The sequence below is a fragment of the Oreochromis niloticus genome, linkage group LG5, assembly GCF_001858045.2.
Source record: "Oreochromis niloticus isolate F11D_XX linkage group LG5, O_niloticus_UMD_NMBU, whole genome shotgun sequence".
NCBI classification, from domain to species: Eukaryota; Metazoa; Chordata; class Actinopteri; order Cichliformes; family Cichlidae; genus Oreochromis; species Oreochromis niloticus.
This window is the reverse complement of record NC_031970.2, coordinates 17464476-17477195: the sequence shown is the minus strand read 5'-3', so window position 1 is coordinate 17477195 and position 12720 is coordinate 17464476. Positions and strand designations below refer to the sequence as shown.

At 40.1% G+C, this 12720-nt stretch overlaps 1 protein-coding gene across 4 annotated transcripts in view; it reads left to right on the top strand.

The window, feature by feature from the left end:
- Positions 1-12720, top strand: part of cacna2d2a (calcium channel, voltage-dependent, alpha 2/delta subunit 2a) — a 171163-nt gene that overhangs the window by 87589 nt on the left and 70854 nt on the right. The window lies entirely within an intron of this gene.

Here is a 12720-nt window from a genome sequence, read left to right as displayed (position 1 = left end):
TCCTCATAGCGGCTGCCATCGCAGCTGTTACCCATGCAGTGGGAAGACCTCACTTCTTCTCTCCCCGCCTCACTCTCACACACACATTCAAGCATTTTCCCGGTTTAACTGCAGAGGCAATGCCTGACCACCCCGACTGCTGGACATTATGGATGTCAAAATGTTGATCGTAACAACTGTTGAAATGGTCGTTCAGGGTTTTAAATCCATTGGAATGAAATGGTGTGTGAAATAGACATTAAAGTGTTGGATTGCCGCTGATTTCTCAAGGTCAGGTGCCCATCGCTCTGACACCCGGCTACCGTGTTGGCAACAGAGTCATCCCAAGGCGACTCGAGTCATTTCAGTGCTGTTGTGCTTTTCTCTTAAGGGCAAAGAGAAACAACACCTTTAGAGCCAAGTATCACATATCTCTGTTTTGTATACTGAAAATTGGCTGAGTGACAGTGGAGCACTATGAAACTGCTCAGAGTAACGTCAGCAGCGTCTAATATTTCTGTATCAGAATGAAGTGATTAAGCAGTCCCGGGTCTTACAGCTTTGACCACTGCTGAACGTCTGCATGCGAGGTGTTTAGAGTGTCATTTAAATCCCGTTCTGCAGAGGAAAGTGCATTTCTCTTGGTAATATGATTGCCTGGGTGTTTACCCGCTCAAAGTAGCTGCTGAAATGTTTTATTGCTTTTAATGGTTTTTCTTCCAGAACACCAGCGAATACATACCCCGTGTTAGCGACTTTTGAAGCTGCATTTGCAGCTGGAGGGGTTTTGGAGCAGCTTGGCTTCACACTAAAATTGTAATCTTTTATATAGAAGCGCTTTTATATGTTTATAGCATGACAGAAATGCAAAAATTATATCCACTTACATGTTTACATACTCACTCGTACAAAATCCTGAATGCAAGTAGATTCAATGGTTCATGAAGTTTACCAGCTAATAGATTAGTTCATAAGATGAATATGTTCTTGAATGTACTCATGCAGAATAATCTTTTAAAATCTAGTTTGTATTAAAGGGAAAGTCACATTCAAGATGCCAGAGATGTTTAACTTTAATTAAAAAGGTGCTTAAAATTCGTAATAACAGCTTTAAAGTGTTTTTACCCATTCACTGAAAATTCTTGCAGCGTTGCTAAAATCAAGCTTCATTCCTGTTATACACTGAATCTAAATGAGACTGCCTCCCCCCAAAAACAAACAAACAAAAAACAAAACAACACCAACAATAACAAGCTCTTTCTTTATGCTAGCTGTTATTGCAAGGCCTCTAACTCCTGTGTGAATGGAAAATTTACTTCTTTTACCATCGTAACAAAGAAATCTGTTTAACATTATAACAGGTTTTGGTGCCTAAACCTTAATAACCAGTGAAAGGAAGTCATAAAATGTCCCAGATAAGATTGCCAGCCTATTCTGTTATAGTGGAAACAACCCTATATGTTGTTTCAGGAATACTTAGATGGCTTGTTTCAGGTAGTAGGGATAAAGGACTGATGGGATCATTGAGTTGGAGGACCTGCTGACCAGACTGCACAGAAGATGGTTACATAATGAAATCTTCTAGTTCAGCAAACTTTTCTTTTGCTAGCTTCAGTAACTCATTGATAGGCATGTTTGGTATTGTTTGGTGTAGGCTGGTGTTGTTTTCATCTTTTGAGTCAGTGGGTGCAGTTGTAATTCCTAAATGAGATCACGGCAACACCTGCTGTATCACTATCAGCAGTGATGATAGTGTCATTGTGAAAGTGGTACAACTGTTCTTGAAATGCTTAGGAAACTTTATAACTGTAACGCTGCGATAAAATGTAGGCTGAGAATGGAGATGGGACATAGTCTCATCTAAAATGTGCAGGGAGGTTTTCCCCAGTCTTTACACCCCATCTCTTCTGTCAGGTTATGATGTTTAGACTGCAGACATGTTAGGCTTATGGATAGTGGTGTTGTTGACACAACAAAACTACTGCCCTTATCAAAATATAGTATATTAAATGAGACATAAGATATGCTGTTGAAAGACAGAGGCTGTATTCTGTGATTATCCGTTGTATTTGCATATCTGGAAATGGTAATGTGATTTTGAATTTGGCTTTCTTTCAGAAAGTGGGGATGGGGAGAAAACGGGGAAAGAAACCAGATGTTCTGTTTGAGGTTCTGTCCCAAAAATCTGGAAGTTCCTGATTCACTTGAACTTCATATATGATGAAATGACTTAATGAGACCAGTAATCTAAATGTAGATGTAAATATTTGGAGATGCAACACATCTCATTGTAGTTCAGGCAGTAGTCACAACCTCTAAGATGTTAAGTCATATTTCCAGATACAGATTTAACGCTTGTTTATGTGTTTTTTCTGAAACATGAATTTCCCAAATGATCTACTGACTTGTGAACTGATTCCTGCCCATTAGCATTTTCCACATTTAATAGGTGAAAAAGTCACACTTAAGAGGTCAGAGGGGTTGGTGCTGGTGGGGCAGTTCAATCACTGCTCACACCAGAGAACCAAGTTTGCGGTATACACGTCAGTGATTTTTAATTGAATTTCTATTTTTAATACATTAATAATTGTATTCATTTTATTAATTATCATTAAAAACGACTTGGTTAGTTTTAGGCAATACAAATTACTTGGTGAGATTTGAGTGAATATACAACGATTGCCACTTTTTCCAAAAGTCTTTTTCCGTAGTTGCCATGGTGATGCATCCTCTGCTAAAGGCTCTGGAAAACATACGTGCTACAAACATGAAATATATCTTAGTTATTTAGTGTACTTCAGTTACAAAACAATGCAGATTGCCATGAAAAAAACATGTGTCTTGTATTTCACATTTTGCTACTGGGCAGTGACGGGGCTGGGAGATGCACAGATATTGTTCCCACAACGTAGTTATGACTTCGTAGTTCAGTGTGGATATCAGCGAGTTAGACTTACCCAGCATTTGTTAGACTCTTTTGGGGAGTTTTGAAATCTTCTGGCTGGAGCTAAAAAAGTTTGGTTTTAGTAGTTTTAATGTTGGAACGCTGTGAAACAAGTAAATAACAGAATGCAAGAATTTACAAATCTCATACAATGTTGTTCCATTCATGTCTGAGAGGATTCAGGATTCATATATTTATCTATCTATCTGCATATATATCTATATATATAGATAGATATAGAAGCTAATATATATATATGTATATATATATATATATATATATCTGGCGAGCTACTTTGTAGGTATATTACCGATGTTATTATCAGCCACACATCCCATATCATATATAGAGGTTGCTGTTGATGACCACTGTCATATATCTGAGGAAGAGTTGACATAAGGCGCAGCACATTAGGACCGAGACACAAGATTGGATGAAGAAAGGACCGAGATTGTAGAGATTGGAGGAAGACATGTCCTTTCATTCAGATTGCGATGTGGCAGCTGCTGTATGTTTGAAATGCATTAGTACTAATAGCTGTGCCATTAGGAGAGAGAGAGAGAGAGAAAGAGGCGCTGTGTTGATGGGTTGCCATGATGAAACCAGGGAGAAGAGGGGGTGACAAAGAGAAGCACGACGGGAACGAGAGAGAGAGAGAGGTGTAAGTGAGAAAGCAAGTGAGTGAGGGAAGAAGGTATAAGAGATAGAGAAAACGGGAAACAGAGATGGAGCCATCTTCCAGGCCATTTACTGCAATCATCACTCTCTAATCAATCAAGCCTTTCATCATAGGACAACACAATCTCTCCTTCTCTTTCTCTTCTTCTCTCTCTCTGCTTCTCTCTCTTCAACTCCACTCAGCCACCCACTCTCATACATAATAGTGGTATTCATGTGACCTCTTTATGGCTCTCAGCACATGTACAGACAGGTGACAAATTAAAGGAAAAACCTGACCCCCTTCCACCCCCAGCCCAGCAGCTTTGTTATGCTTTCGGGGCATTTTGCTGCCATGCTTATACTCTGAAAAGAAAGGATTGTGCAAATCAATATAAAGTGTTTCTGATCGTGTTGGGAGGGGCCTCTTCCAGGATGACGGGGCATGAGGCGTCTTGAAATGATCTGATAAGAAAAAGCACACTGCGTGGCCTTTTTCGGTCATCAGATCTAAACGCAGTTAAAAATCTGTAGACTGCTCTCCGCCACCAAGGATTTGCAAGAACAATATTTCATTCTTATTGTAGCATTTCAGATACTCATAGTAATCGACACCAACAGACATCACTAACATGCTGTGTTTTTTTTCTTTAGTTTGTCAGCCTTCTATAGTAGCTACATTTAGTCAGTATTTCCAGCCACATTAAATGTCCTTAAGTCACTATAGGTCCCCTTAGAGGTGTAACATGACCTGAAGTGCTGGGAGCGCGAGCTGCAAGGGTTTGTTCACTTGACCAAGTTCGGCTCCTTTCATAATGCCTCTATTTGAGATAATTGGCCCTTCAGAGGAAATGAGTGAGAATCATTGTGGCGACTCTCAGCCCAGCCCTCGAAGCAACCAGCTCCATTAACCACAGAATACATTAGTCTTATGAGGGCTGCCTTGGACACATTCAAATTCTGGTAAAATAGACAGAAATGAAGGGTGCCTGTCCCTGGCTGCTCTCTACATGTTAATCTTATGTGTTATTTCTCCTTTTCTGTGGTTATCTGAAAATGTTACTTGCCTCTTGTTTTCACTCTTCATTTTACTGTATCAACTAAAAGGAAGACATGCATAGATTTATTTTTTTGTTAGCACGCACTACTGTGTCAACAATTAGAAATTGTTTATATGTGCAGCAAATATAAGGAGAAATTACTAATTTGACATAAAACAGACTGAGGTTAATGAGTTTTAAAAAGAGGAAAAATTATATATTAAATTATATATAATTTAAGTGAACTGATATTAAAGTCAGGGCTGCCACTCAAGATGATTCTCATATTAAATAGCCTTCAGATAGAAAGCACATTTTAACCTTAGCTGCTATACAAAGCACTCGACAATGCTTATATCTCTGACAGTAAAGTTGCTTGTTATGTATGTACAAATCCAATAATAAACATAAGCAGAATGGAATGATATGCACATCTCATAAACCTTTACTCACAGTGGACCACAGAAAACATAGAAGCTTGTTGCTATTTCATAAAAAATATTAGTGCATTTTGAATTTCTGTGGGACAACACATTTAAAAAAAAAAAGTTGAAATTAATTGGCAACAGGTCAACATGATTGGGTATAAAAAGCACATTTTGGAGTTTTTCTGAAGTAATGATAAGCAAAACTTCACCAGTTTAACTAAAAATTGTGCAACACTTTCAGAATAATGTTTTTCTCTAAAAAGTGGTGAAAACTAAAGATTTTGTCATCTGCAGTACATAATCATCATCTAAAGATTCAGAAAATCTGGAGAAATCTCTGTGAACTAGGGTCAAGGCCAGAAAATAATATTTAAATGCATTATTAGAAGTAAAATGTGACTTTTTTTGTGGAAAACATAGACACTGTATCCTCTGGACAAAGGAGGGTAGGGACCATGCAGCTTGTCAAAACTGGGCCTCTCTGATGGTATGGGGATGGATTACTGCCTATGGAATTGGCTGCTGGTACATCTGGAAAGGCACCATCGGTGCTGACAGGTATTACAGGTTTTAAGGCAACATGTGCTCCTGTTGAGATGGATTTTTCAGGAAAGGTCTTGCATATTTCACTAACACACTGCTAAACCGCGTACTATATCTATTACAGCAGTATGGCTTCCTAGATGAAGAGTCCACGTCCTGAAGTGGCCTGCATGCAGTCCAGACTTTTCAACAACTGAAAACATTGGCTGCATCATGAAATTAAAAATACCACAAAGAAGACCCAAGAGTCCAGCAGCTGGTCTCCTCAGTTCCCAGACATTTATGGGCTGCTGAAAATAACAAGGAATGTCATTTCAACTTTTTTCAGACATCAAATTCTGCGATCAACTTGATGGGACAGGGAGTCTTGATTAGACCAGGGGTTTTTGTAGTTTAATATCTACAAATCATAATTTGACAGCATAAAGCCTATTTTTCTGTAATTATAGCTTTTGCTATTGCAAAACAGTAATCAAACTGTTGGTGTAGTTCTGTGTTTTATGGGATATCCAGTCCTCTTTTCAAACATCAGCTACTGACCATGTAAATAAAAGTTGAATCCATCTTGTGTTAGCAGAGCCAAACTCAAAAGCGTCTCCGCTGCAGAGGGCTGATGGGAAAAGGTCTGGAATATAGCCGTGTGAACCCGTTTTTTAACGCACAGTTCTTATTTCAAACACTGATAAGCATAGTCACAAATAAACTGCATCTATTTCCATTGTGAGCTTTTCCCCCCTTCCACTTCCTTATAGCTGCACTGAGACAGAGTGCTCGCAGCCTGCCGAGCACGTAATGGAACTCGTAAACAGTGTTATCACTGAATCCTGAACCATGGAACGGCCTTCCATCTGCTCATCACTGGAAGGGAAAAAAATATGAATGGGATATATGGACAGAAATTCCTACACATTTTGCGTTTTCGCTATTTGAAAAGGACGTCTCTTCCCTTTCAAACGTGATGGTGTGAGTGGCTCAGTAGAATAAGGATTAAACATAACTCGTGCTCATACTCAGTAACAACCACAACAACAACAATAGGAATAGGAAATAGGATAGAAGGGATAGGATAGAATAGGAAAGCTGGTAATCTGTGCTTGAGGAATATGTGCTGATTAAGACACTTCTGATCAACTGATTCGTTAGTCTTATGCCAGTACAGTTAAAACCTAAACCTGCGTTTTGACCGCAGTTTCCCTCGCCTCCTGAGCTCTCCCATCCCTTTAGCACCTCCTCCCCTGTTACCTCCCTTCATTTTTCTATCAACTGCTGTGCTGCTCACAGCTTTGATCAGACTTCTGGTTGCTGTGGTGACCCAACAGTTTGGTAATTTCAGCTCCTTGATTGCAGACCGCTGTAATTTGTTTAAGTGGTGCGCTCTGAGGTGGAAATGTCCTTTTCACCTTTTTTTTTCCCTTTCCCGCTCAGACTCTTTTCTCTTTACCTCCCTCTCTGAGGTATTTTTTTCCCCCACATTTCATAACTAATGTGTTGCTGTTACCTTAAGAAACACCTTTTCACAAAAACTCGAGCAGGGGGGACATCACAAAGTGTAAGGTGACTCAGAATGGAAGAAGCATTAAAGTGCAGGAACAGGTAATGAGAAACATTAAGAAAAAAAAGATCACAGAGAAAGAAAAGTTCAGAGATGTCAGTAAGCCTTCTGTCAGGAGGAGTTTGTCCAACTGTGATGCAGCATGCAGGCCAGGAGGGAGGGCTGAGAAAGTGGCCCCCATGTCTAAATCCCACTGATCGATCCCTCTGCCTCACAGGAGATGGGAATCAATAGTCAGAGAAATCCACCGAGTTATGCTGCAGAACTTGATTTTCCCATTTGAACACATGGCTAACGCCCATGAAATGTTATTTTAAAGGGTAAACCTGCTGCCTGTTGGCTCTTCTGGTCAGAGCACGATAGTAAAAAACGAAGTCACAATAGACTGGTAAGCACTTGAGATACAGCTTTCTGTATTCAAGTATTCTCCCTTTTTTTGAGATGTTGACATTTAGTCTTAAAGACTAAATTAATAGATCATATACTGATGGGTGGATAACTATTGTACAGCAACCCTGGGGACTTTAAAAAAATAAATTTCTTTTGTTATAGAGCTGACAGTGTAGAGATGACTAGAAATTAGAGGAGAGAGAGATAATATTGATCACCTACTGTACATCCAGTTAGAGTTAGGCACTGTGTATTTGCCTGCCAGTCCAACAAGTGGTAATTGCTGATATATTAACATAAGTGTGATGGGTGCTTTTCTTTTTCTACCGCACTTAATATTGATCATATATTCATCCATTCCCTTCATTCCTAGTTACAGTTCAGTGTCAGATCCCTACTCCTCTATAACAATTTTTACATCTGCTAACTCCTAAAGTGATAGAAAAATATCAGTAACTTTATTTACTACTGTAAGTTTCAGCTTTTCTACAATGTTACATTTAAGGGTTGTCATAATACTAGAATTTCAAACTCAATATCAATAGCCAGGAAAATACTCAATACCATTTCTGATACCACACAGGGAAAATAATAATCACATTAAGAGGTATAGTTTTTGTAAACAAAGATTAGTGCAGCTCTATTTATTTCCTGTAATTCTGTAATTAAGGTAAGTTGCTGTTGTTTCATTCTAGCTACTGGTAGACCTTTCTCAGCTTCAGTCTAGAAGCTTAATATATTTTAGAGGCAAATAATTGCATAATCCTGTTAAATTAACATGTCTATTACCACTGCAGTTGGGCAAAACTGATAACATCTGCTACTTAACTCCCACATTAACGTTATTGTTTTATTATTAGTCATAGTGTCATGGGGGTTTGGCAAAAAGAAGCCAAATGCAGGACTCACAGACAAAGCAAGGTAATGAAACTAACCTTTATTTGGTTTAAAGTTGGTAAGCAATACCTTTATGATCATTTAACAGGTGGCTAACGTGAGTAGCTGCCAATGATTAAACAGCTAACGTTAACATTAACGTGTGCCCTAGCCAAGTCAGTATTTATGACAATTGTTTGATACTTGACTGTTGTTGAAACAGGAGCTTTACTGATATCATGAAATTCTTCATAAAGGCCGGGCTGTCATTCTTTAAGGTGCTTCACTGAGTTTGCTGTGCTGCTGTCCATGTGTTCAGCTGCTAGTGAGAGGAGGGGCTATGTGAAGTTAGCTGGAGGAGGCAAAGACCGCACTGTTGCAAATGAATATCTAATCAGATGGTAATTTGACATCAATTAGCCTCCAAGTGTGAGTATAGTTACATTTAAGATTAGTATCTCTAGGTTTTGTCCAAAATTTTGAACACAACAAGCACTATTGCCTTGATCTCTGGTGATACCCATTTATCAACTGCAAAGGTACAGCACCATATTGTCTCATTTTGCCTCCATTAGATAGCATGTTTGCAAGAAACCTGCCCATTTTCTCTCTGCATTTGAGGCCACCACGGCTTTCCAGGAAAGTGATGCCTCTCATCAGCTAGGTTGTCATTTTGTGAGCGGTGAGAGCCTGGTTATGCTGCAGCTGAGGAAAGATTCCTGCTCGGGTTTTAGCATTCGCTTGATGAATTCTGTCCCTGCTGTCCTTGGTTCCTATCTGCAGATATCTTAAAGCAGGGTTCCCTTTGTCATTTCAATGTTCAAATCATTGTGAGGGACAGCAAGGCATATGATGGAAATGATTAAGGGGTCGAAAATAACAGGTTTCCTTTGGCTGGCGCTGATTGTTGATTGGGCACTCTCAGTCAGGCTGTAAAGAGGGGGTGGTGACTTTTAGGGACTCTACGGACTAGCGGTGGTGAAATGGCTGAAAAACATCAGCGAAATGAAAGGCAGCATTCAGCCCGAGAAAAATGCAACCTGGAAACATTTTGCTAAGATAAGTGTAGAACCAGTGTCATACCAAGCTGCGGTGTGATTGGCGGGGCGGTCCACACAGAGCGCTGGAGTGTCTGTGATTGGTCACTTCAGCAATGGATGCCGTACAATGTTAGACGCACGTAATTGCATTTGCTTTATCAAATCCCTTGGGAATCCAATGATAGCGTTAGTATTGTCACGCCCTGTTTATCTTATTTGTCTTTATTTGGTGTTACAGCACCTCTTTCCTTCTTTTCCTGTGATGATGAGATTGCAGGCTTGTTTGGAGGTGTGGGCATGCGTGTGCCACATTGGATAGGCTTTTTATCTGGCACTGTGTCCATGCAGGGTGGTGATGCTATCAGCGTTAAAACCTGCTACTCAATGGAGCCCTGTCAGCCAACAATGGAGTGCAGCATTACCCAGAGTGCAGCAGGACAAAGCCTTCTTTCCTTATCACAGGATTGGAATATTCACAGACTGATTTAACTGCTTTTACCGAGGGGAAGTGTCAGGCTCTGAAAGAAAAAGACAGCACAGCAGAGATGTAAACGAAAGAGGAAAAGAGAGGGAGGAAGGATATAAGAGGAGAAAAAAGTAGGCATCTTTGACCTGCAGGGTGTTTACAAAGAGAGACTTAAAGAAGGGAATTTACAGATTCATGGGCCAAATTGGGGGCACATGTAACTTTATTCAAATAAACGATTTCCTTTTCATTTTAAAATAATCAAGACTCTTCTCTTTCTTCACTCGTTTCTTCTTCTGTCTCGCGGATTTTTGCCCATCGTTGCCAGTCTTTGAAGTGCAGTTCGGAGGAGGCATGGGGTTGTGCGTGAAGAGGAGCAAGACATTGATGAGTTGTCCATGGAGAATGTCATTCACTTTGCTGAATTTGCACTGTGTATTGGAGCTTTAATCTGGGGGCACATTTGTTTATTGGCATACAAATGAACATCTGCATGGAGCTATGCTTGGACGCCATGGTCTCACCAGCTCCCTAATCGCTTAAAAGCCTCGAGATACAGAGCATGCCAATGAGAGAGCAAGAGAGAGAGAGAGAGAGGGAGGCAGCCGCGCCCAAGGCCTCAATCATACACCCCTTTATCTGAGTTTCACTTCAGCTCAATAGCTCTCTCCTTCTCTGTTTTCTTATTCTTCCGGGCCAGCGGTTTAATTTCCAGTTTGCCTGTTGACTCTTCTCATTGACTTGGCGTTATAAAGAGCCATTTTTCTAACCTTCACTGGTTAAAAAAACAGCCTTTTTTTCAGGACCTGACACATCAAACAGCAGTCTGCATTTCTTTGAGAAGTTATGATAGCGCAAACAGTTATGATGTCTTAAAGAGCTGAAGTTAAAAAGCATTAGCAATACTTTGCCTTGAACCCACAGAAAAATACATAAATGAAAACATTTTGAAAATTCCTTAAAAAAACATACATATATATATATATATATATGTGTGTATTTGTAATTTTTGTTTGCACCTATTGAATTTCAGCTCATTTTTAGACTTTAGATGAAGTTTGTTTCTGTTAATGAGAGTTAGGGTTTTCTGTGCATGTGTATGTTTGGAAGAATGTGTGTCTGCCTGTCTGTATTCATTGTGACTGGAGAGTTGGCACACATACAGAGACAGAACAGGAACTACTCAAGCTGATGATCACTCGTTATGTTACTGTAAGTACAATGAAAGCTTCAAGTCACAGCACTAATAGCTCCCACGCTGATAACTCTACAGCCGCACCCCACAGCAAGCGCACTATGACTGGCAAAGCCCCGCACCAACCACCCCTCCCCCAGAAATGCAGTCGGCTATAGGTGGAAGTGCTGCACTGTAAAATGTTCCATGCATTTTAATTACAAACGTCCACATACTGTGCTTTTTATAAGCATAGAGTGAGAAGAAAAAAAACACACTGCCAGCAGCGAGAACAGCTCCCCTAAAGAACAAAGTTTCATATTTTATTCACAGGCAACCTCTGCAGTTTAAGATCAAAGTGGTAAAAGGCCCCTCAGATTTCTGACAATTTTTTTACATGTCTATGATTAATTTGCCTCTGTTTAAGAGACATATTTCACGAGTTCACCTTTTCAGTACAAACCTGTGAGCCATATATACTAAAGGAAACGAGCTGAACAAATTAGTTTCTGATGGCGTATTACGATTTAATTTCCATGTCTCTCCTTTTAGTATGAATGCCCTTGTGTATGCATTTCCTCTGTCTCCATAAGAAATTGGATGTCAGTCATTTCTTGCTTAACATACGTAAATTGTATTCTGTGTGTGTGGTGTGTGCGCACACAATATTGTCCAGTTCTTATCAAGTTCAAACGTCTGGAGAGTGAAGTCAGGACAAAGTCTGAACATGTGACAGTTCACATATGTGACATTTTAGATGAGATGTGCAGCCTGGGCAGAGCGTGCAGGAGGCGGGAGACATGATGTTCGCACACTTGCTGTGAATTCTCCAGACAATTACCTGCTATATTCTCATATAGGTGCAATCAGACTCTGTAATAGCGAGCGTCCAATCTGACTTAGTCAGAGATTTGCATTCTCACATATCACCCAGCCGGATAATGGACTGCAGTTCATGTGCTAAAATGGTATCTAGATAAAGATAGGAGTGGAAATCAGAGCTGAGGAGATATGAAGGGGGTGAAAATGTAAAGCATCTTAACTGGTTTCCAGCAAAACTTCACAGATTAGTTCTCTGGAGTCGGATCACATTGTATCAGCTTTCCTTTTTTATTCTACTTCAATTTTCACACTAACTGAGCTGTGTGCGCATGTGTGCATGTGTTTGTGTGGTAGTGTGTACCTTATGGGCTGATGTGCGTGGGTTAATGAAGAGCAGTAAATGAAAAACTTTATTGTGTTTGATATAATGTCAGCTTCCATTAGGGAAACTGGTGCTTGGAATGATTGCTAGACTATCGGGGCCAAGAGAGAGGTGCACTGTGTGTGCGTGTCTGTGTGTGCGTTTGTGTTACTCCATGCTTGTGTGCACACCCCAGGGCACAGCAGAAGCACAAAGTGTGTTCTGTAATTATAAATTCATTAGCAGGTGTCCAGAGGAGATATGAATATGACTGTAATCTGTCCCCACCCATGATGGAGCGCTTGTCTCACATTCAAATGTCAACCTGTCGCAGCCAGCATGCTGAGAGAGCTCACAGATTCAAATTCAGAAGATTGAGCCCCAGCGACCGTGCTCGGTCATAACATGTACCCCTACATTTAGCATCCTTTTATAGGTGCCAGCCATT